The 22,882-nt window shown below is 39.4% G+C and overlaps 1 long non-coding RNA gene and 1 pseudogene across 1 annotated transcript; one reads left to right on the top strand and one right to left on the bottom strand.

The window, feature by feature from the left end:
* Positions 1-3,047: 3,047 nt before the first annotated feature.
* LOC111094808 lies at positions 3,048-3,793 on the top strand. Its single transcript, XR_005385982.1, has 2 exons — positions 3,048-3,336; positions 3,523-3,793. It is a non-coding gene; the product is annotated as an uncharacterized LOC111094808 (long non-coding RNA).
* A 12,542-nt stretch (positions 3,794-16,335) lies between these two features.
* LOC102151851 lies at positions 16,336-22,111 on the bottom strand (annotated as a pseudogene).
* Positions 22,112-22,882: the final 771 nt, after the last annotated feature.

The following is a 22,882-nucleotide window of genomic DNA, read 5'->3' as shown; positions in this document are numbered from 1 at the left end:
CTAAATACATTTTCCAAGGTCACATGCTTGGTAAGAGACACCATGGTTATTCTAATCCAAGGCTATTAGACTCCACAGTTTGGTTCTATCCTGAATCTATGCATACGGGGTGGATAATAACATTTACTTTATTTACTCTAGAACAGGTTTTCTCAAACTCCTCAGTATTGATGTTGTGGGTTGAGAGCTCTTTGTTGTGAGAGCTGTTCTATGCATTGTGGGATTTTTAGCCTCTACCCACAAGATTTCAGTAGCACTCCCTGTTGTGACTATCAAAAATGTCTCCAGGCATTTCTACCTTCTCCTGATGTGGGAAACAAAATCACCACCATTTGAGAACCACTATTCTAGATATATATTTCTGACAGATAGTTGAATACATGGATCTGTAGTCTAGGAGAATGTTCTGAGATGAAGATATAGTTTGTGGCCTTGTAGCACCTGGCAGGTAATAGATGTCCCATAAATCTTTGTTAAGTAAATGCAGATGGCTTAGAGAATTTAGAGACATCAGATCTTTTTCCATCTTTATATCAATTCAACAAACTGAAGTAGGATCATTCTTATAAACTTCATCAAAATCTGCATTTTCAACTTTCATTGCTTAGGTTTTTCTTCCCTTTGTAAAAAAGGAATACATTTGAAGTGGTAGAACATATAGACACTGGTTACACTACCACCAGATATAGCCAGAGGCAAAAGTAGTTTCAATATCAAGATGGCTAAATAAAAAGAATGAAGGTCCATTGTAGTCTACATTTCTGTGCCAGATATCTTGCTAAGTACTTCAATGACATTGACATATTTGATTTCACAACAGCCCTTTAAGATTTTTACCATTTATAAAAAACAAAGATTTTTACCATTTATAAATCAGAAATTCAAGGTACAGAGAGTTTCAGAAACTGGTTGTGTTTTACAAGTGAGTAACAGAGGCAAGACCCTAACCAGGACCATGTGGTATCAAAGCCCACTGCTACTAACCATGAAAGTATCCTACCATGTAACAAGTATCTCTAGAGCCTACCTAAGGCCTAGAAATCATGAATTTTTGTTTAATTGAATTAAACTTAGTATAGTAATTGAATTAAGAATTTCAGTGAAACTGCAGCATAACTCTTAAAATAATTCCTTAGACTTACATGAAAAAATATTTCCCCTCTATAAACTCAACATATTTTTCTGGATGAGGATGGCTTTATTCTATGACCCCAAACTAGCTGGGAGAAGGCTGATACTCTTCAACAGGTAAGGCCACACAGAGTGAGGTCACTAATGCAAGGTCATCCCAAAGTAATTAAGTGCAGTCTGCCACCAGGACCCAGGAAGATTTGGCTGATATTGCAGGGTCCTGTCCAAAATACACAAAAAGTAGCTTTTGATCCCATGTAATTCCTCATCTTTCAAGGGTTCAAAGGACAAGTGCTCCTCTGAAGTTATTTGCAGGGGGACATAAGGGAGGATGACAGCACGTGGAACAAGATAAAATAGGGTGATGTTTTTCTTCCTTTCCCCCAATTCCTCCAGGGGAGGAGAGTAGAAAACAGCATGTTTCCAGGGTTCTCTCTCTTTGCTCTCTTTCCTACCCTTTGCCCCCATGCTTTGTGATAGTAGAAGGTTATAGACAGAAGTCAGGAATATGAGGTGCCCTGAAAGGGGCACAGAAAGATGGATGAATGAGAATGGCAAATCAGGAAACCGAAGCACTGGATCCCATGCTCTGCATGTTGATTTATTCACCAAGCTCTCAGTCTCCATCTGTTTCTGTTTATGGTGTCATCACTCTACCACATAGGAATGAAGTGCACACATGACAAAAAAATATCTATTTCCAAGGGAGGCTAACAGGGGTGAAGTGACTGATCCATGAGACATGAACATCACAGAGTTATTATTTTTTCTGGCATTGGGACCTAGGGAGATCTCCTGTCTCTCTTGCTCCAGTGTGCTGTCTAGCAGACAAAGTATTAAGCTTTGATCTTGCCCATCAGGAGCTCAACGGAAACATTCTTATGTAAAACAAGAGGGTAGGATAAGGGACCAGGAAAACACAGGGATGGGGTGGGTGGTGACTTCAGTCTCTTATCCTAAACTCCATGTATGGGGTAGAGGACTCAATCAAATGAAAATGTAAATCATCTTATTCCCTTCTCCCAACCCCATCAAGTCATTCATTGTACCACATAGAAATGACACTGATTCACAGTTAAAATAGAAACGTGCATGTATTTTTCTTGTTTTCTCTATATTCTCCAGATCATGCTGCCCCTCAAATATACTCACACCTGTAGGTCACAATCTCCAGCCTCCGCTGCTTCCAGTAGGGTAAAACTCTCAAGATTCCTGACTCAGCTGATCCACCCTCAGAAATAATGAGTCCCTCTTCTTTTTCCCTTCCAATGTACCACTCAGCTTCTGTCTCCCCAGGCCCACTGAGGCTGGAAGGAAAAGGGGCCGAAGCCCCAAGTCAAGAAGTGACCACCGCTCTGCCCCTACTGGAACATAGGAAGGCACTAAATGCTTCCTGGTGAGCATTTTTCTGAGCTCAGTGGGCCAATTCAGAAGAGCAGGGAGGTGGCAGAATCCACCTGTAGGAGAAGGCGGTTTCTGGGCAAGAACTAGAAATCACAGGTTCTGTTCAGTCCAGCAGTTTTAGACATGAAAAGAGTTAGTTGTAGAGTAAGGTGGTTCATGGGGTAAATTGTTTTTCTAAGAATTAATTTAAGGTCTCCTCGTAAAGTGAGAGGAGCTGTCTTTATTGAGGGCTGGGCAAAGGGCTTCTGAGAAATTATTCCTGCTCCCTGTGAACAGTTGGGGAAGTGGATTGGAAAGAGGGCCCTTGAATGAAGTCTCTCCTCAAGGGTTCTGAGGCAAGAGGAACCTTCAGCACAATCTGCCCAAAGCAAGAGTAAGGATTTGTGGTAAATCCCAGAAGGATATCACAACATGTGGTAAAGCAGAGGCTGGACACTTTTGATGAAAGCTACAGCACTTCTCTTGCCTCCTGATGTGCTGGTGGAAAAGAATCACAACTATTTTTTCAGTACAAAATGAGGAACACTAAATAAATCAGCCAGCAAACAAAGTTCTTAGGAAAATTAGCAGTAGCTCCTCCACCCAAGGCTGAACTGAAAGCCCAGAGTCTGAGGAGTAGGTCTGAATGCTAGGGTAATAATGGAGGTTTCAGAGTAAACACCATAGGCAGGTAATAATGAAGCCACCCTGTTGCCAGGCCAACAGACATTGAACTCTGGTCAGACTCCCTTTAAACCTCTGGCCGAAATCACCCGTCACTGTGAATTTACACTGAGTGAAGGAGGAGACAACAACGTTAAGGTCTTATGGCCGTGGGAAGGTTCCTCTTCCAATACAAAATGAATTCCTCAATGTTGGCAAAGTGAAGATAGGGCCCTCATTGAGTGAAAAATCCATCCATCACAATGGGTGGTTGGTCAGATATGATTCCCTATCACTGCTTCATGTTGCAGCTAATTCTCTCCCTTCTGCTCCTCATCACATTAGTGTCACGCATGGCCTTTCACGTTTGGAAACAACTTCGGACAACTTAACTCCAGGAGACGCAGCCTCTTTAAGATGAAAGATTCTCAAACTTAGTTGTCATCTGCAGCTCTCAGAAGAAAAGAACAAAGAACACGCTAAAGGGGAGCAGAATATGTAGTTCATCAACATCGCCTTTTGGTATTAAATAGCTGGCTCTGGCTTTGCTCACGAAACCATGGGTCTCCACGCCATTTGACATAAGAGCAGAGAACATAAAGAAACAGCAAATTTGTCTCTGTCTCTGCATATTTTTGTCGTTATATACCTAAGAGTTTCTCATTCTGTACTGCTGTTGTAAGTAACTTTTACTGTGTAAATACTCTACGGTGTGACAGGAATTGTGTTATCTGCTTTTCTGGCATCATCTAATCCTCACCACAAGCCTATGAGGTAGGTTCCACTTTTATGCCTGCTTTACCCAAGAGGAAATAGAGGCTGGAGGGGTTTGTCCACAGCACAGCTGGCAAGGATGGGACTCATACCCAGATCATATGACCCCAAGACACACATTACCAATCCATAGGATATTTCCTGGCAGGTAGAGAGTGTGACAGTTTTCTGTAATGCCTGGGTGTACATCTTGGGGACAAGGGATGATTTCTCTGGCTGCCTCAATTTTCCCTTAGCTTAACATGAACTCCTTTGGGGCTGTAGCCTGGTACAGAGTCAACACAACCAAGCCTCTTAGAATTTCATTATTAACCTCGTGACATATACAGAACAAATGAATCCTTTACGTGTCAGTAAATAATGTTTTATTTTATTTTATTTTATTTTATTTATTTTATTTTTTTATTTTATTTTTTAAGATGTTCTCTGGAACACATTCTTTTGCAAGTTCTTGTAGGAGTTATTTAAACGATAACACAATGTAAATTCATTCATATTTTCTTCATATGCAATCATGTCACCTACAAATAGGGACAATTTTCTTTCTTCCTCTATTTCTTCTTTTCCAATTGCATGCTTTTCATTTCATTTTCTTGCCTTCCTGCAATGGCTAGAACTTCCAGCACTAAGTTGAATAAGAGTGAAGAGAGCAGACATTCTTGTCTTTCTGCCTATTTTAGGAAAATGACATTAGATATTTCACCATTAAGTACAGTCTTATCCATAGGAATTTGTCAGTATTCTGTATAAAGTGGAGGAAGTTTTCCTCTATTCCTGAGAATTTTTATCATGAAATGGTTTGAATTTTGTCACAAAATGCTTTTTTGTGTCAACTGAAAGAATAGTTTTTTTTTTTTTACTTTGTGGATTACATTGGTTGATTTTTTAATGTTGAATCAGCTTTGCATCTAGGAATAAACCCCACCTGGTCCTAGTGTGTGTACACCTCTAGACACCACACATTTTTATATACTATATTCTCATGTTTATTACTCAGTTCAAAATATTTTATAATTTCTTTTGTGAGGTATTCATTGACCCATGAATTATTTATAATTATGTTGTTTAAATTTCAAATTTTAGAGGATTTCCTGATATTTTTCTGTTATTTATTAAATTAATTCAGTGGCCAACAGTGACTGCACTCTATGATTTTAATCCTCTTATATTTTTTGAAACTTGTTTACTTTAAAAATGGTTGAATGTTATTTAATGTTCCATGTTCAATTATAAATAATATTTTTTCTGCTGTTGGCTGAATGGTTCTACAAATTTCAATTAGTCAAGTTGATAGTGTTATCCAGGGTTTTTTTTTTTAATTGATAGGGTTTTTTATTATTATTCATGAGAGACACAGAGAGAGAGGCAGAGACATAGGCAGAGGGAGAAGCAGGCTCCATGCAGGGAGCCCAATGTGGGACTTGATCCGGGGACCCCAGGATCACGACCTGAGCCAAAGGCAGGTGCTCAACCACTGAGCCACCCAGGTACCCCTAATTGATTGGTTTTTTTGAGAGCAGTTTTAGATTTACAGAAACAGTAAATTGAAAGTATAGAGAGTACCCATATACACCCTACCCACCCCCAAGATTCCCCTATTATTAACATCTTGCATTAGCATGGTACATTTGTTAGAATTGATGATCTGATACTAATACATTATTATTAGCTAAAGTCCATAGTTTATATTAGGTTTCACTCTTTGTATTGTACATTCTATGAGTTTTGACAAATGTATAATGTCATGGGTCCACATTATGGATACAGAATAGTTTCACTGTCCTAAAAATCCCATGCTCTACCTTTCCAACCTTGTTTTCTTTCCCCTGAATCCCTAGCAACCACTGATGTCTTTACTGTCACCATAATTTTGCCTTTTCCAAAATGTCATATCTTTGGAATCCTATACTATGGACCCTTTCCAAATTGGCTTCTATCACTTAACAATATGCATTAAAGTATCTTCCATGTCTTTTGTGTCTTAATAGCTCATGTGTTTTTATTACTGAATAATATTCCATTTATGGATTAACCACATTTTTTTTATTCATTCACCTATTGAAGGATATCTTGGTTGTTTCCATGTTTTGGCAATTATAAGCTACTATAAACATTTGTGTACAAATTTTTGTGTGCTAATGTTCAGGTTTTTATATCCTTATCTTTTTTTTAAATTTACTTGCTCTAGCAATTATTGAGAGAGGAGCATTGAAAGCCACAACCATAATAGCAGATTTGTCCATTCTATTTTCTGTATTACCAGGATTTGCTTTAAGCATTTTGAAACAATTTATTGAGTGCAACATATTTAGGATATCTATGAACTTTTGATAAATTAATTTTTCTGTCATAAAAATGACAGAATGATTGTTTTTCTGTAGTAATATTGCTTGTTCTGAAGTATACTTAGTCTAAATGAGTATAACCACTCTGCCTTTCTTATGATTATGGTTTTCTTTGGAATATAATTTTCTACCCTTTGAGTCTCTTCACATTTTTCCTCTTTTCCTGCCTTCATTTGAATTACTTAAACATTTTTTTAAAGATTTTATTTATTTATTCATGAGAGACACAAAGAGAAAGAGAGGCAGAGACACAGGCAGAGGGAGAAGCAGGCCCCGGGCAGAGAGCCTGATGTGGGACTCGATCCCTGGACTCCAGGACCATGCCCTGGGCCGAAGGCAGGCACTGAACTGCTGAGCCACCCAGGGATCCCCAACTTAAATATTTTTTAAACAATATCTTATCTCCTCTATTGGCTTGTTACTACAGTTTTATTTTTACTAGTTTCTCTGTTGTCTAAATACTGTATTTCTAACATATTACTATCTACTTCCAAATAATAATTTAGCATTTCATTTATAAATGTAAGAATCTTATAATAAACATACTGTTTTCTTCCCCTTAATTGTGTTATTTTTGTCATATATTTTACTGTTGAAAATATATATATATATATCAATTCCATACTCTATTTATACTATTTTAGTTTTTTAAATGATCTTTTAAAATATTGCAAATACAGAAAAAATATATTGACGTCCATATATATGTATTTGGTGTTATTTAGTCCTTTGCACATATTCAAGGTTCTATCTGGCATTATTTTCCTTCAGACTTAAGTATATTAAAAAATATATATTTCTTTGGGCACCTGGGTGGCTCAGTGTCTGCCTTTGGTTCAGGTCATGATCCCAGGGTCCTGGGATCAAGTCCCACATCAGGCTCCATGTGGGGTTGAGGATCTCCTGTGGGGAGCCTGATTCTCCCTCTGCCTATCTCTGTGTCTCATGAATAAATAAATATTTTTTAAAAAAATTTCTTGTATTGCTGGTTTACAGGCAACAAAGTGTTTTAAGGTTTTGTTGAATACTGAAGCATTTGATCATTATTTTGAAGGGTGTTTACACAGAATATCTAATTCTAGTTTGACAGTGCGTATTTTTAGTACTTAATTATCTTTCCATTGTTTACTCTGGCTGGCACTGTTTCTGATAAGTAATCTACATGTGGTGATTTTTATCTTTGTTTTCCTTTACATTTTGTGTCATATTTCTCCAGCTTCTTTCAAGATTTTCTCTTTATTACTACTTTTCAGATATTTTGTCATTACATGCTTTGGTGTGGTCTTTTTTAAAGATTTTATTTATTTATTCATGAGGGACACTGAGAGAGGCAGAGACATAGGCAGAGGGAGAAGCAGGCTCCAATGCAGGGAGCCTGATGTGGGACTCCATCCCAGGACTCTGGGATCATGCCCTGAGCCAAAGGCAGACGCTCAACTGCTGAGCCACCCAGGCATCTCAGGTGTGGTCTTATTTTTATTTGTGTTTTCCTATGTAGTTTCAGAGGACTTCTTGAATCTTTGAATTCTTCATTTTCCTCAAATTTGGAAAAGTTTCCACCATTAGTCTCTTCAAATATATTTTCTGTTCCCTAATTACAGATATATTAGAAACCTTGATATTGTTCCCTTGAAGCTCTTGATTTTTTTCTATTGCTATGCTGCTGACACAATGATTTTTTCTTCTGTGGTGTGTAATATGCTGTTAATCTGAATGAACAAAAATTTTATTCAGAAACTATATTTTTTAACCTCTAAAAGCTTCACTTGATATCTTTTATATCTGCCATTTCACTCCTCATTATACTAATATTTCCTTTAAATCCTTGGACATATTTATAATAGCTGTTTCTATTGACTATTTTTTCTCAATTATTGGTCATATTTTCCTACCACTTGTGTATTGCTACTAATTTTTTATTAGATACTGGACATTGTACATTTTATGTGTTGACTAACAGAATTGTTTTGTTCATTTAAAAGGTGCTAAAAAATAAAATAAAATAAAATAAAGGGTGCTGGATTTCACTCTGGTAGGCAGATCACCTTAATTGTAGGTTTTACTTTATTATATTATTACTAATATAGATACAATTTGTATAATATACTTTCAACATTCCTTAAATTTACCTTTTCTCTGTTCTTACATTCAATATGAATCTTACATAACCATCTTATAGGTTTGCTTTTACTTAGAATAGCGAGGGACAGAGTGGAGATTTATGTACCAGTACTGACAAGTTCCAACACCTGGACTCTTGGAACCTGAGCTAAATTGTTTCCCTAATACTGCAAATCCTCTCTCATCTCAGTCTCTGTGTTCTTCTTGGCTGATCCCATGCACTTCCACAGTTGTCGCTACAATCTTAGCGATGAGGACAACCAATTCTACATCTCTAGCCCAGTATGCTCTTTGGACCTGTGGATGTTTACCTAGTTCCCCTGAATGTCCCAAGGGTACCTCAATGTAAACATGTCCAAACTTCCACCGTTAATCAAAATTAACACTGCTTCTCTGCCCCAGGCTTCCTGCTCAATGATGTTCAAGCCCCAGTGCTGGCTCAGTCACAGGTGACCCTTTACTTTCTACTTTTTAAATTTCTCCAATAGATATTCAAGTTTGACTTAAGAGAAAAATCCAGTTATTGTTTTAAAAACAAGTTAAGAGGGATCCCTGGGTGGCGCAGCGGTTTGGCGCCTGCCTTTGGCCCAGGGCGTGATCCTGGAGACCCAGGATCGAATCCCACATCAGGCTCCCAGTGCGTGGAGCCTACTTCTCCCTCTGCCTGTGTCTCTGTCTCTCTCTCTCTCTCCCTCTCTCTGTGTGACTGTCATAAATAATTAAAAAAAAACAAGTTAGGAGATATTCTTTCCACATAATTCCTATTCATTTTGAAAGTGTGTATGGATCGAAAACATTGAAGGGATGTACCTGCCTTTTTTCTCTCTCATAAAATACACATCCATACAACAAATATCTTTCTTCTATCTTTTAGCTTTTCTTTGTATTTTTACTTCTTCATAGTTTCTCTTCCCTCCTAATTTCGTCTTTCTCATAAAAGATGGATTTACTAAACTGATCTCTCTAGTCCTTAATATCAGAGACTGCATTTTTTTCCTTTGTACCTTTCCTTGTTGGTTTCCAACATCAATTGCCTGAATATCTCCATTATGCCCAGTTTTATTCAATGTAAGAGAAAATAGTTACTTTTAGAGAAAACAATAGGATTAGGATTTGCCACCAAAATCGTTAGAAAATAACATAATTTTTAAATTATATTTCAGAAGATAGGTTAACTGCCTCCAGTTGTTCCAATCATCATTTTAATGGATTTATTATTTGTTTTATTAAGAGGCTGAGAGCACTGATTCTGGAGCCAAACCATTTTGGCTATCTCCAGGTTTTACAAATTACTAGCTATAAAATCTCAGGTAATTTGCTTCACCTCCATGTGCCTTCATTCCCTCCTATATAAAGTGGGGACATTGATGGTATAGCCTTCACAGGTTTCTTTTGGGGAATAAACTTATTAGCACCAATAGCTTAGAACACTGTCTGGAATATGGTGCACACTAAAAGTATGAGTACTGTTACTATTATCATTATTTTCTGCATACTCCAAAATAACATGAGGACATATATATTCAGAATTCTCTTAAGGCAGTAAGATGGAAGTGTATAAAATATTAAAATAACAAACCTGACATCGAAGTAACATAAATATCATTTTATTATTTGTTGTTGTTTAAAAATTTTTTTATTGCCAGGATATTTTTTTCTTCTGTCTTATTTTGTTTGTTTTCTTTTCTTTTCTAAAAAATTCTTTTTATTGGAGTTCAATTCGCCAACATATAGCATAACACCCAGCGCTCATCCCATCAAGTGCCCCCCTCAGTGCCCGTCACCCAGTCACCCCAACCACCTGCCCACCTCCCAAACACCACCCCTTTTTCTATCCCGGAGTTAGGAGTCTCTCATGTTCTGTCACCCTTTCTGATATTTCCCACTCAATTTCTCTCCTTTCCCCTTTCCTCCCTTTTACTATGTTTTATATTCCCCAAATGAATGAGACCATATAATGTTTCTCCTTCTCAGATTGACTTATTTCACTCAGCATAATACCCCTCCAGGTCAATTCCACATCGAAGCAAATGGTGGGCATTTGTCATTTCTAATGGCTGAGTAATATTCCATTGTATACATAGACCACATCTTCTTCACCCATTCATCTTTTGATGGACACCGAGGCTCCTTCCACAGGTTGGCTATTGTGGACGTTGCTGCTATAAACATTGGGGTGCAGGTGTCCTGGCGTTTCATTGCATCTGTATCTTTGGGGTAAATCCCCAGCAGTGCAATTGCTGGGTCGGAGGGTAGACCTATTTATAACTCTTTGAGGAACCTCCACACAGTTTTCCAGAGTGGCTGTACCAGTTCACATTCTCACCAACAGTGCAAGAGGGTGCCCCTTTCTCCACATCCTCTCCAACGTTGTTTGTTTCCTGCCTTGTTCATTTTCCCCATTCTCACTGGTGTGAGGTGGTGTCTCATTGCAGTTTTGATTTGTATTCCCCTGATGGCCAGTAATGCGGAGCATTTTCTCATGTGCTTGTTGGCTATGTCTATGTCTTCCTCTGTGGATTTCTGTTCATGTTTTTGCCCATTTCATGATTGGATTGTTTGTTTCTTTGCTGTTGAGTTGAATAAGTTCTTTATAGATCTTGGATACTAGCCCTTTATCTGATAGATCATTTGCAAATATCTTCTCCCATTCTGTAGGTAGTCTTTTAGTTTTGTGAATTGTTTATTTTGCTGTGAAGAAGCTTCTTATCTTGATGAAGTCTCAATAGTTCTTTTTTGCTTTTGTTTCTTTTGCCTTCATGGATGTATCTTACAAGAAGTCACTGTGGCCAAGTTCAAAAAGGCTGTTGCCTGTGTTTTCCTCTAGGATTTTGATGGAATCTTGTCTCACATTTAGATCTTTCATCCATTTTGAGTTTATCTTTGTGTATGGTGTAAGAGAACGGTCTACTTTCATTCTTCTGCATGTGGCTATCCAATTTTCCCAGCACCATTTACTGAAGAGACTGCCTTTTTTCCAGTGGATAGTCTTTCCTCCTTTGTCGAATATTAGTTGACCATAAAGTTGAGGGTCCACTTCTGCATTCTCTATTCTGTTCTATTGATCGAGGGGTCTGTTTTTGTGCCAGTACCACACTGTCTTGATGACCACAGCTTTGTAGTACAATCTGAAATCTGGCATTGTGATGCCCCCAGCTATGGTTTTCTTTTTTAATATTTCCCTGGCTATTCTGTGTCTTTGCTGATTCCACACGAATCTTAAGATGATTTGTTCCAACTCTCTGAAGAAACTCCATGGTTTTTTGATAGGGATTGCATTAAATGTGTAAATTGCCCTGGGTAGCTTTGACATTTTCACAATATTAATTCTTCCAATCCATGAGTATGGAATATTTTTCCATCTCTTTGTGTCTTCCTCAATTTCTTTCAGAAGTGTTCTGTAGTTTTTAGGGACTAGATCCTTTACCTCTTTGGTTAAGTTTATTCCTATGTATCTGATGCTTTTGGGTTCAATTGTAAATGGGATTGGCTCCTTAATTTCTCTTTCTTCAGTCCCATTGTTAGTGTATAAACATGCCACTGAGTTCTGGGCATTGTTTTGTATCCTGCCACACTGCCAAATTGCTGTATGAGTTCTAGCAATCTTGGGGTGGAATCTTTTGGGTTGTCTATGTACAGTATCATGTCATCTGTGAAGAGGGAGAGTTTGACTTCTTCTTTGCCAATTTGAATGCCTTTTATTTCTTTTTCTTGCCTGATTGCTGAGACTAGGCCTTCTAGTACTATGTTGAATAGCAGTGGTGAGAGTGGACATCCCTGTCTTGTTCCTATTCTTAGGGAAAAGGCTCCCAGTGTTTCCTCATTGAGAATGATATTTGCTGTGGGCTTCTCGTAGATGGCTTTTAAGATGTTGAGGAATATTCCCTTTATCCCTACACTCTGAACAGTTTTTATCAGGAATAGATGCTGTATTTTGTCTAATGCTTTCTCTGGATCTATTGACAGTATTTTATGGTTCTTGTTTTTTCCCCTGCTGAAATGATGAATCACATTGATTTCTTTACGAGTGTAGAACCAGCCTTGCATCCAGGGGATAAATCCCACTTGGTCATGATGAATAAACTTCTTAATGTATTGTTGGATCCTATTGGCTAGTATCTTGTTGAGAATTTTTGCATCCATGTTCATCAGGGATATTGGTCTATAATTCTTCTTTTTGGTGGGGTCTTTGGTTTTGGAATTAAGGTGATGCTGGCCTCATAGAACGAGTTTGGAAGTATTCCATCTCTTTCTATCCTTCTGAACAGCTTTAGTAGAATAGGTATGGTTTCTTCTTTAAATGTTTGATAGAAAAAAAAAATGTTTGATAGAATTCCCCTGGGAAGCCGTCTGTCCCTGGCGTTTTGTGTCTTGGGAGGTTTTTGATGACTGCTTCAATTACTCCCTGGTTATTGTCCTGTTCAGGTTTTCTCTTTCTTCCTGTTCCAGTTTTGGTAGTTTGTGATTTTCCAGAAATGTGTCCGTTTCATCTAGATTGCCTAATTTATTGGCGTAAGCTACTTATAATAAGTATATAAGATCGTTTATATTTCCTTGGTATTGGTGTTGATCTCTCCTTACTCATTCATGATTTTTATTGATTTGAGTCTTTTCTCTCTTCTTTTTGATAAGACTGGCTAATGGTTTTTCTATCTTATTAATTCTTTCAAAGAACCAACTCCTAGTTTTGTTGATCTGTTCCACAGTTCTTCTGGTCTCGATTTCATTGACTTCTGCTAGAATCTTTTTTAACTCTCTTCTTCTGCTGGGTGTAGGATATATTTGCTGTTTTTCTCCAGCTCCATTAGGTACAAGGTTAGCTTTTGTATTTGAGTTCTTTCCAGTTTTTGGATGGATGTTTGCATTGCGATGTATTTCCCCCTAAGGACTGCTTTTGCTGCATCCCAAAGATTTTGAACGGTGTACTTCAATCTCATTAGTTTCCATGAATCTTTTTAATTCTTTCCTAATTTCCTGGTTGACCCTTTCATCTTTTAGCAGGATGGTCCTTAACCTCCACATGCTTGAAATCCTTCCAAACTTCTTCTTGTGATTTAGTTCTAATTTAAAAGCATTATGGTCTGAAAATATTCAGGGGACGATCCCAATCTTTTGGTATCAGTTCAGACCTGATTTATGACCCAGTATGTGGTCTATTCTGGAAAAAGTTCCATGTGCACTTGAGAAGAATGTGTATTCAGTTGCATTTGGGTGTAAAGTTCTGTAAATATCTGTGAAATCCATCTGGTCCAGTGTATCATTTAAAGCTCATGTTTCATTGGAGATGTTGTGCTTAGAATACCTGTCGATTGTATCAAGTGGTACATTCAAGTCACCAAGTATATATGTATTATTATCTAAGTATGTCTTAACTTTGGTTATTAATTGATTGATATACTTGGCTGCTCCCACATTCGGGTCATAAATATTGATGATTGTTAAGTCCTCTTGTTGGATAGATCCTTTAAGTATGATACAGTGTCCCTCTTCATCTCTTACTACAGTCTTTGGGATAGACTTTAATTTATCTGATGAGGATTGCTACCCCTGCTTTCTATTGAGGACCATTTGAATGTCAAATGCTTCTTCCTTTTTCATTTTCAGGTTGGAGGTGTCCTGAGATCTAAAATGAGTCTTTTAGACAGTAAATAGATGGGTCCTGCTTTTTAAATCCAGTCTGAAACCGTGCATCTTTTGATGGGATCATGAAGTCCATTCGTGTTCGGAGTTACTATTGAAATATATGAATTTAGTGTCATCATAATACCTATTCAGTCCGTTTTTGTGGATTATTTCTTTGGGCTTCCTCTTTCTTTTACAGGACCCCCCTTATTATTTCTTGCTGAGCTGGTTTGGTGGTCACATATTCTTTCACTTCCTGCCTATCTTGGTAGCTCTTTATCTCTCCTTCTATTCTGAATGACAGCCTTGCTGGATAAAGTATTCTTGGCTGCATGTTCTTCTCATTGAAGCCCCTGAATATATCCTGCCAGCCCTTTCTGGCCTCCCAGGTCTCTGTGGAGAGTTCTGGTGTTATCCTAATGCTTCTCCCTATAAAAGAGATTTCTTGTCTCTTGCTGCTTTAGGGATCTTCTCTTTAAGTTTGGAATTTGCAAGTTTCACTATTAAATGTCGAGGTGTGGAGCGGTTTTTATTGATTTTAGGGGGGGATCTCTTTATCTCCTGGATCTGAATGCCTGTTTCCCTTCCCAAGTTAGGGAAGCTCTCAGCTATGATTTGTTCAAATACATATTCTGGACCTCTGTCCCTTTCTGCGCCCTTGGGAACCCCAATTAAACGTAGATTTTTCCTTCTGAGGCTGTCATTTATTTCCCTTAATATATCCTCATGATCTTTTAATTGTTTTTCTCTTTTTTTTTCAGTTTCCCTCTTTGTCATCAACTTGTCTCCTATGTCATTCACTTGTTCTTTTACCTCATTAACCCTCGTCGTTAGGACCTCCAGTTTGGATTGCATCTCATTTAATTGATTTTTAATTTGGCCTGATTAGATCTAAATTCTGCAGTCATGAAATCCCTTGAATCCTTTATGCTTTTTTCCAGAGCCACCAGTAGCTTTACAATTGTGCTTCTGAATTGACTTTCTGACATTGAATTGTAATCCAAATTTTCTAACTCTGTGGGAGAGAGGACTGTTTCTGATTCTTTCTTTTGAGGTGATTTTTTTCCTTCTAGTCTTTTTACTCATTGCAGAGTGGCCAAAAACAAGTTGCACTGGAAAAAAGGAGAAAAAGAGAGAAAAAAGGAAGAAGAAAAAGAAAAAATGTGGGGGGAAACAGAAAACAAAAACAAGGGCGAGTATCCTCTGATTTTATATACTGTATATCCCTCCACTTCCCCTGGAACTTTTTCAGTGTTGCTTGGTCAATAACTTGCTTTTCCCCTGTCCTTCTAGCTGGCCTTCTGGGGGAGGGGCCTACTGTGCTGATTCTCAGGTGTGTGCACCTGGGGGAGCTGCCCAGCCCCATGCCAGCTGTACAGCTCAGTGCGAGTTGTTTATCCTGTGAGGCCCCTGCTCAGTCCCAGGTACAAGGTGACACCAGGAGGAACAACAACAGTGGCGGCGGCCAGCTCTCCAGCTCTAGAGTCAGCTCCCGCAGTAACTACCGCAGTTCTCAGTCCGCAGGGGCCTGGATGCACTGGAGGGTGGGGTCACCTATCTGCACAGCTTGGAGCCGCATGGCAGCAGGAGTGTCCTCACTGTCCTGGGCTCTCCCAGCCTCCGCCTGTCCTGGGTGGAGCGCTGGATCTCAGGCTGCATCCCCCAGTGCCCTGGGCTGCGGGGCCTGCGCCACTGGAATTGTGCTCCTGGGGCTGCGCAGCCCCCTCCTTGTGGAGCCGCCGCCTGAGCCGCCACCCGAGCTGCTCCTGGGGCCCCACAGCGCACACGCTGCAGCCCTTTAGGGAGCTCAGCCGAGGTGTTTGGTGCGCTCTCCCCCGGGGAGCAGGTCCTCTGTTAGTGCCCCTGGGAACCTGAGGGCATCCCTGCCCCTCCTGGAATCCTGCTCGAACTCCCTGTGAGGGCCTTTCCATCTGGGAAGATTGGTAAAGCTCCTGCTTCTCCAGGACTGGGCTTTCTTGTCCTGGGGGCACTTGCCGAGGGGCCTTAGCCCAGCTCCTCGCGGGGGGCCCCTCCCACTTGGATGCTTTTTTATTTATTATTTTTCCCCATCTTCCTACCTTGATAGAAGCGCAAACTCTTCTCACTGTAGCATTCCAGCTGTTCTCTCTTTAAATCTCAGGCCGAATTCGTAGGTTTTCAGGATGACTTGAAAGTTATCTAGGTAAGTTGGTGGGGACAGGTGACTTGGGGACCCTACTCTTCTGCCATCTTGTCCCGCCCCTCTGTTTTCTTTTTAAACAACTATAAATTCAGGCTTAGGGAAGCTTGCTTTGTCTTGGAAAAAAAAAACAGTAACAAGAAAGCTGTTCTATCATTTGTTAACCTGATCTCATTTTAAGAGAGAAATGGTAGTCATCTTGCAAGAGTAAAATTTATACCATGAACGATGCAGGTCTAAGTCTGGTGGCAATAAAAGGAGACAATAGCATTGTTGACAAAATTATAATCTGCTGGTGGCATTTGCGGAAAAGAAGCCCTTGCAAATTTCTAAAGAACAGTAAACTCTGTTAGGAAATTCTAAAGTGTCTTACAGGCCAAAAAGGGAATGAGGTTAGTAAAATGCCTCAACAGAGTTTGAATAAAATACTGGATTAGAGAGTTACTGGAACTTGATTATGTAAAAATAGGGTGGTAGGTTGGGTCATGCTTACAATGTTCTTAAGTTCAAATAAACTACTGTGACAATACACCACTTCACAGGTCACACGCTTTTCCAGGGCTGTTCTTTCCTTTCCTTCAGTAGGTGCTGGCAGAAGGTGTGCTCAGTCGCTTTCCAATATAGATGCCTAGCCCCAAAGCCAAAACATGAGAGAGGAAGAGAGACGGAATGAACACCTTAAGGAATTCTGTGGAAAAAATATCCCCTTTCTTCATGGCTCCACTTTTCCTCATGCTTAAAGAGACAGAGTGTTTGGGGTGTCTGAAGTGGAATTCCTTAGGTGGAATGTTTTCATGTCTCCTGGACCAGTCGGACACCCAGTCTACACTTTTCTTCAAAGCATCAACTTCTTTCTCTCCTTCTGCAGCTGCTTCTTCTGAGAGCTATGGTCCCTGCTAGTGTGCATCTCCACATCAAACATAATCTGCCCATCTTCTTGAGGGGAAGGGCTGTCACAGTGAGAACTGGCTCTTGAGCTACTCTGTCCTGATTCATACTGTGCATCCAAAAGAATCTTCTCCATGTCTCCATTGTGGATAGAGGATGAAGAAGGTACATGTTCTAGCCCCCCATTTTTCCCATTGCCATAATCATTTCCATTGCTGATGTTCATGGGTAGCTCCACCCAGGAACTGTTGAGCCCAGCTGGCGGGGGGCAAAGGCTGTTCACCTTCCTCGCAGTTGTTGTTGTTGTGCGGGGGCAGCGGCTGCTCTACTAAATGAGACAACATTGTCAGGCTACTGAAGGAGCTGCAGCCGCCGCAGGACCGTCTCTGGTTCTCGGGCAGCAACACCTAAAAATCATTTTCAATCACACAACCATTCCCAAATGCCATCAGTGATAAATTCCTTTGTATTTTCTATTTGTATATGCACATTCCCATATATATTTATACACTTTACTTTCTTGATTATCATTGCTTGATCAACATTTAACATACCCCATTGATTGAAATGCTTTTTTGAGATAAGAATAAAATCCATTACATAAAATCTACACATCTATTTCATGATGTATCCCACTGTGAGTAATGTTGAAAGCTTTTTAAAAATAGAGCTTAATATAGAATCAGACAATTTAGGTCACATTACATACACATTGCTAGGATCTCTGACATTTTGGTGTATTCCCTTGTAGTCTTTTTCTAGCCATGTTTGTATCAATATAATTTTATTTCTATTCTACTACTGGTGGTTCTTCAGTCTTATTGTGCTTTAGAATCCATCAGTGGAGCACGATAATAAGGTATGTTTGGGGGCCCAGTTGAAAGTGTGTTTGACTGTGGAAGGAGGCTCGGTGTCCATCGAAAGATGAATGGATAAAGAAGATGTGGTCTATATATAAAATGGAATATTCCTCAGCCATTAGAAACGACAAATACCCACCATTTGCTTCAACATGGATGGAACTAGATGGTATTATGCTGAGTGAAATAAGTCAATCGGAGAAGGACAAACATTGTATGGTCTCATTCATTTGGGGAATATAAAAAATAGTGAAAGGGAATAAAGGGGAAGGGAGAGAAAATGGTAGGAAATATCAGTGAGGGAGACAGAACATGAGAGACACCTAACTCTGGGAAACGAACAAGGGGTGTTGGAAAGGGAGGTGGGTGGGGGGTTGGGGTGACTGGGTGATGGTCACTGAGGGGGGACTTGACAGGATGAGCACTGGGTGTTATGCTATATGTTGGAAAATTGAACTCCAATAAAAAATTTTTTAAGAAAAAGAGTGTTTGATTCATGGAATCTGGGGAAGGGGTGCCTATGTCTGTCTGCATTGTTAGCAAAAGAGACAGGAGATCCTGAAACAATATGTCTGTGTGGCATGCTTCAGAAATCACGAGTACATTCTGACAAGGAATCCCCCTAGACCAAAACTTCAGTCAGACTCCTCTGAACCTTCTTTCTACTAGGCCTTCTCCTTGGTCCTGGTCTTGGCCTGCAAAGCTGTTTTAACAAGTAATTCTGGTTAGCCAAGTGATCTAGAATCTCCTCAACATTAATATCAAATTAAGCTTGATATCTAATCAAGTTCCTCTTTCCCCCCGATACCTAATCAAACTCTTCTTCATAATTTTCCATTCTCTTTCTCATCCTTCCCATTGGCCATAAATTCCCAGCTGTCCTTGTATTTGGTACTGAGTTGAATCTCTCCTCTCTATGCAATAGTCTTGATCCCTATTGCAATAATCTTAAGTCCTCCTTGCTGTTTTTTAACAATTATCTGATGCAAATTTTCTTTTACAATATGATGCAAAATTTTTGTTCATGTTTTAAATTGCTGTGTCATCCTGCCCTTACTACACTCCTTGAGAAATGCAAGTCTTTGCCTCCAGAGAAATGAAGTGAATGAAGAGAATGAAGTTCTTTAGTCAAGGGTAGAACTGAGTTAGGGGAATGAGGATCTCCAGAGTCATAATGGCCACATTAAACATCTATTCAAGACATACCAGGATTTCTACTCCTGACTAAGATAGAGTAACAGAGACTAGAACTACCTTCCAATCTGAAACAAGTAAAAAACTGGATAAAATCTATGAAACAACTATTCTCAAAACAGTGGACATTGGGCAACAAGATCTGTGATCCCTGAGATACTGAGAACATATGAGGTTATTCTTATGATTGTCCAAGCCTACTTCCTGAAGAAAGTTTTCAGGCCACAGTGCAAGGAGTGAAAGTCCAGGGAGACCCCAGTGGTATTCCATAGATTAAGATATGAAGTTAGGAACTAGGGAGGCCAAGGCTATTAGAATTTGCAGGGCAGAGTTATCAAAAACAAAAGATCTCACAAACAAAGAATTTTCATGATCTCCTTAGTGTCCTCTTTGAACAATTATCTAAGTAGTCTATGGCCATACAACCCTATACACATCCAATTTCATCTGAATAATTATCTGAGTACTAGTCATTAAATGCCTGTAAGAAAACTATCACACACCAAGAAGAGAACCACTCTAAAAGGATTAAAAGGAACAATTTAAGGACACATATGTTTAGTAATAATGTATGTTCCTAATAGCCAGACTTGAAGACCTCGTAATTCATGGGACATCAGAGTACTCAGAAGGATTTTTTTCTCATTAGTGGAGTACAATTAACCCTAAACTGCACACTATTCTGATCCAGCCTTACAAAGTTTAAAATCGGGAACCTAAAATATCAAACTGTTTACATGTAATTTAACTGTGTCTCAGAATAAAAACCAATATATTTACAGGGACCCCAAAATATCTAGCACTCAAAAGTTAAAATTAACAATGTCTGGCATCCAAAAATTCCCAGGCATGCAAAGAAGCAGGAAAATCTAAACCACCATGAGGAGAAAAACCAATCAAAACTGACCAAGAACATCCATATGCAGAAGAATGAAACTAGACCATTCTCTTACACCATACACAGAGATAAACTCAAACTGGATGAAAGATCTAAATGTGAGACAAGATTCCATCAAAATCCTAGAGGAGAACACAGGCAATACCCTTTTTGAACTTGGCCACAGCAACTTCTTGCAAGATACATCCATGAAGGCAAGAGAAACAAAAGCAAAAATAAAGTATTGGGACTTCATCAAGATAAAAAGTTTCTGCACAACAGAAGAAACAGTCAACAAAACTAAAAGACAACCTACAGAATGGGAGAAGATGTTTGCAAATGATGTATCAGATAAAGGGCTAGTATCCAAGATCTATAAAGAACTTATTCAACTCAACAGCAAAGAAACAAACAATCCATTCATGAAATGGGCAAAAGACATGAACAGAAATGCCACAGAGGAAGACACAGACATGGCCAACAAGCACATGAGAAAATGTTCCGCATCACTTGCCATCAGGGAAATACAAATCAAAACCACAATGAGATACCACCTCACTCCAGTGAGAATGGGGAAAAATAACAAGACAGAAATCAACAAATGTTGGAGAGGATGTGGAGAAAGGGGCACCCTCTTGCACTGTTGGTGGGAATGTGAACTGGTGCAGCCCCCCTGGAAAACTGTGTGGAGGTTCCTCAAAGAGTTCAAAATAGAACTGCCCTATGATCAAGCAGTTGCACTGCTAGGGATTTACCCCAAAGATACAGATGCAGTGAAACGCCAGGACACCTGCAGCCCGATGTTTCTAGCAGCAATGTCCACAATAGGCAACCTGTGGAAGGAGCCTCGGTGTCCATCAAAAGATGAGTGGATAAAGAGGATGTGGTCTATATATACAATGGAATATTACTCAGCCATTAGAAACGACAAATACCCACCATTTGCTTCAACGTGGATGGACCTGGAAGGTATTATGCTGAGTGAAATAAGTCAATCGGAAAAGGACAAACATTATATGGTCTCATTCATTTGGAGAATATAAAAACTGGTGAAAGGTAATAAAGGGGAAAGGAGAAAAAATGAGTGAAAATATCAGTGAGGGTGACAAAACATGAGAGAACCTAACTGGAAATGAACATGGGGTAGTGAAAGGGGAGGTGGGCGGGGGGTTGGGGTGACTGAGTGATGAGCACTGAGGGGGGCACATGGTGGGATGAGCACTGGGTGTTATGCTATATGTTGGCAAATTGGGCTCCAATAAAAAAAATTAAAAAACAAAAACAAAAAAACTGACCAAGATATGAAAAATATGGTAAAATTAGACAAGGATATTAAAAAAGATATTATAACTGAACTGTATATGTTCAAGAAGCTGCAGGGTGCCTAGGTGGCTCAGCTGATTAAGTGTCTTTTGCTCAGGTCATGATCTCAAGGTCCTGGGATCAAGCCCCAACTCAGGTTCCCTGCTCAGTGGGTAATCTGCTTTTCCCTCTCCCTCTGCCCCTCCACTCATGCTCTCTCTCTCTCAAATAAACAAATAAATAAAATCTTTTTTTAAAAGCTTGAGGAAAGACTGAACATGTTTAGTAGACATATGGAATATAAAAATATATGATAGACCCACAATGAACATACAGAGATTAAAAACTATAATGTCCGAAATGAAAAACATATTAGACAGTGTTAATGGCATATGAGACATTGCAGAAAAAAAGATTAGTGAACATCAAGTCATGGCAATAGAAGTAATTCAAAATGAAATATTGAAAGAATAAAAGACTGAAAAAATGAACAGAGCATTACCAAGTTATTGGACAACAACATTAATGATTTCTTAAATGGAAATGGTCTAACCCCTCTAATCACATGCAAGAGATCACAATGGATAAAAAGCAAGATTCAGGCCCTAATATCTGAATATTATGGATAAGAGAGGGCTGCTTACACACACACAAAACCACAAACACACACTGGAATAAAAAAGGCCTTTTTGTTAAAAATATAGAACATACCGGGGATCCCTGGGTGGCTCAGCGGTTTAGCGCCTGCCTTTGGCCCAGGGCGCGATCCTGGAGTCCCAGGATTGAGTCCCGCGTCGGGCTCCTGGCATGGAGCCTGCTTCTCCCTCCTCCTGTGTCTCTGCCTCCCTCTCTCTCTCTCTCTCTCTCTCTCTGTCTAAAATAAATAAATAAATAAATAAATAAATAAATAAATAAATAAATAAATAAATCTTTAAAAAAATATATAGAACATACCATGGTCTAAGCATCACTAAGATAGTACTCACGTAAACTAGTACTCTAAATCAAGAAGAAGAATGGGATCCCTAGGTGGCGCAGCGGTTTGGCGCCTGCCTTTGGCCTAGGGCGTGATCCTGGAGACCCAGGATCGAATCCCACATCGGGCTCCCGGTGCATGGAGCCTGCTTCTCCCTCTGCCTGTGTCTCTGCCTCTCTCTCTCTCTCTCTGTGACTATCATAAATAAATAAAAATTAAAAAAAAAAACACTAAATCAAGAAGAAAGTCTTCATGGACACCTCTGTAGGAGACAAGCTGGGATACTGGCACACTGAGGTGTCCAGAAATATCTGCAGTGATATGGCAGGGTGAGCGGGGGTTGAGGGGATGTGGTGAGCCCCAGCAGAGGAAAGGAGTTGGCTTCTAGCATACAGTTTGGATGCTACTTCCAGCAACCAGTAGGATTCTGAAAGACTTGTATCCTTCATACGCTGGTAAATATAAGCAGCAGTTAAACACAGCTCACATGCTCTTTACCTCTCCCGGTTCTCACAGCAGCCCTGGAAATTATTATCTCCATTTTACCAATGAACAAAATAAAATGAG

The sequence above is a fragment of the Canis lupus genome, chromosome X (genome assembly GCF_011100685.1).
Source record: "Canis lupus familiaris isolate Mischka breed German Shepherd chromosome X, alternate assembly UU_Cfam_GSD_1.0, whole genome shotgun sequence".
In the NCBI taxonomy this organism is placed as follows: domain Eukaryota; kingdom Metazoa; phylum Chordata; class Mammalia; order Carnivora; family Canidae; genus Canis; species Canis lupus.
The sequence above is the reverse complement of the archived record's forward strand: the minus strand, read 5'-3'. Positions and strand labels throughout refer to the sequence as shown.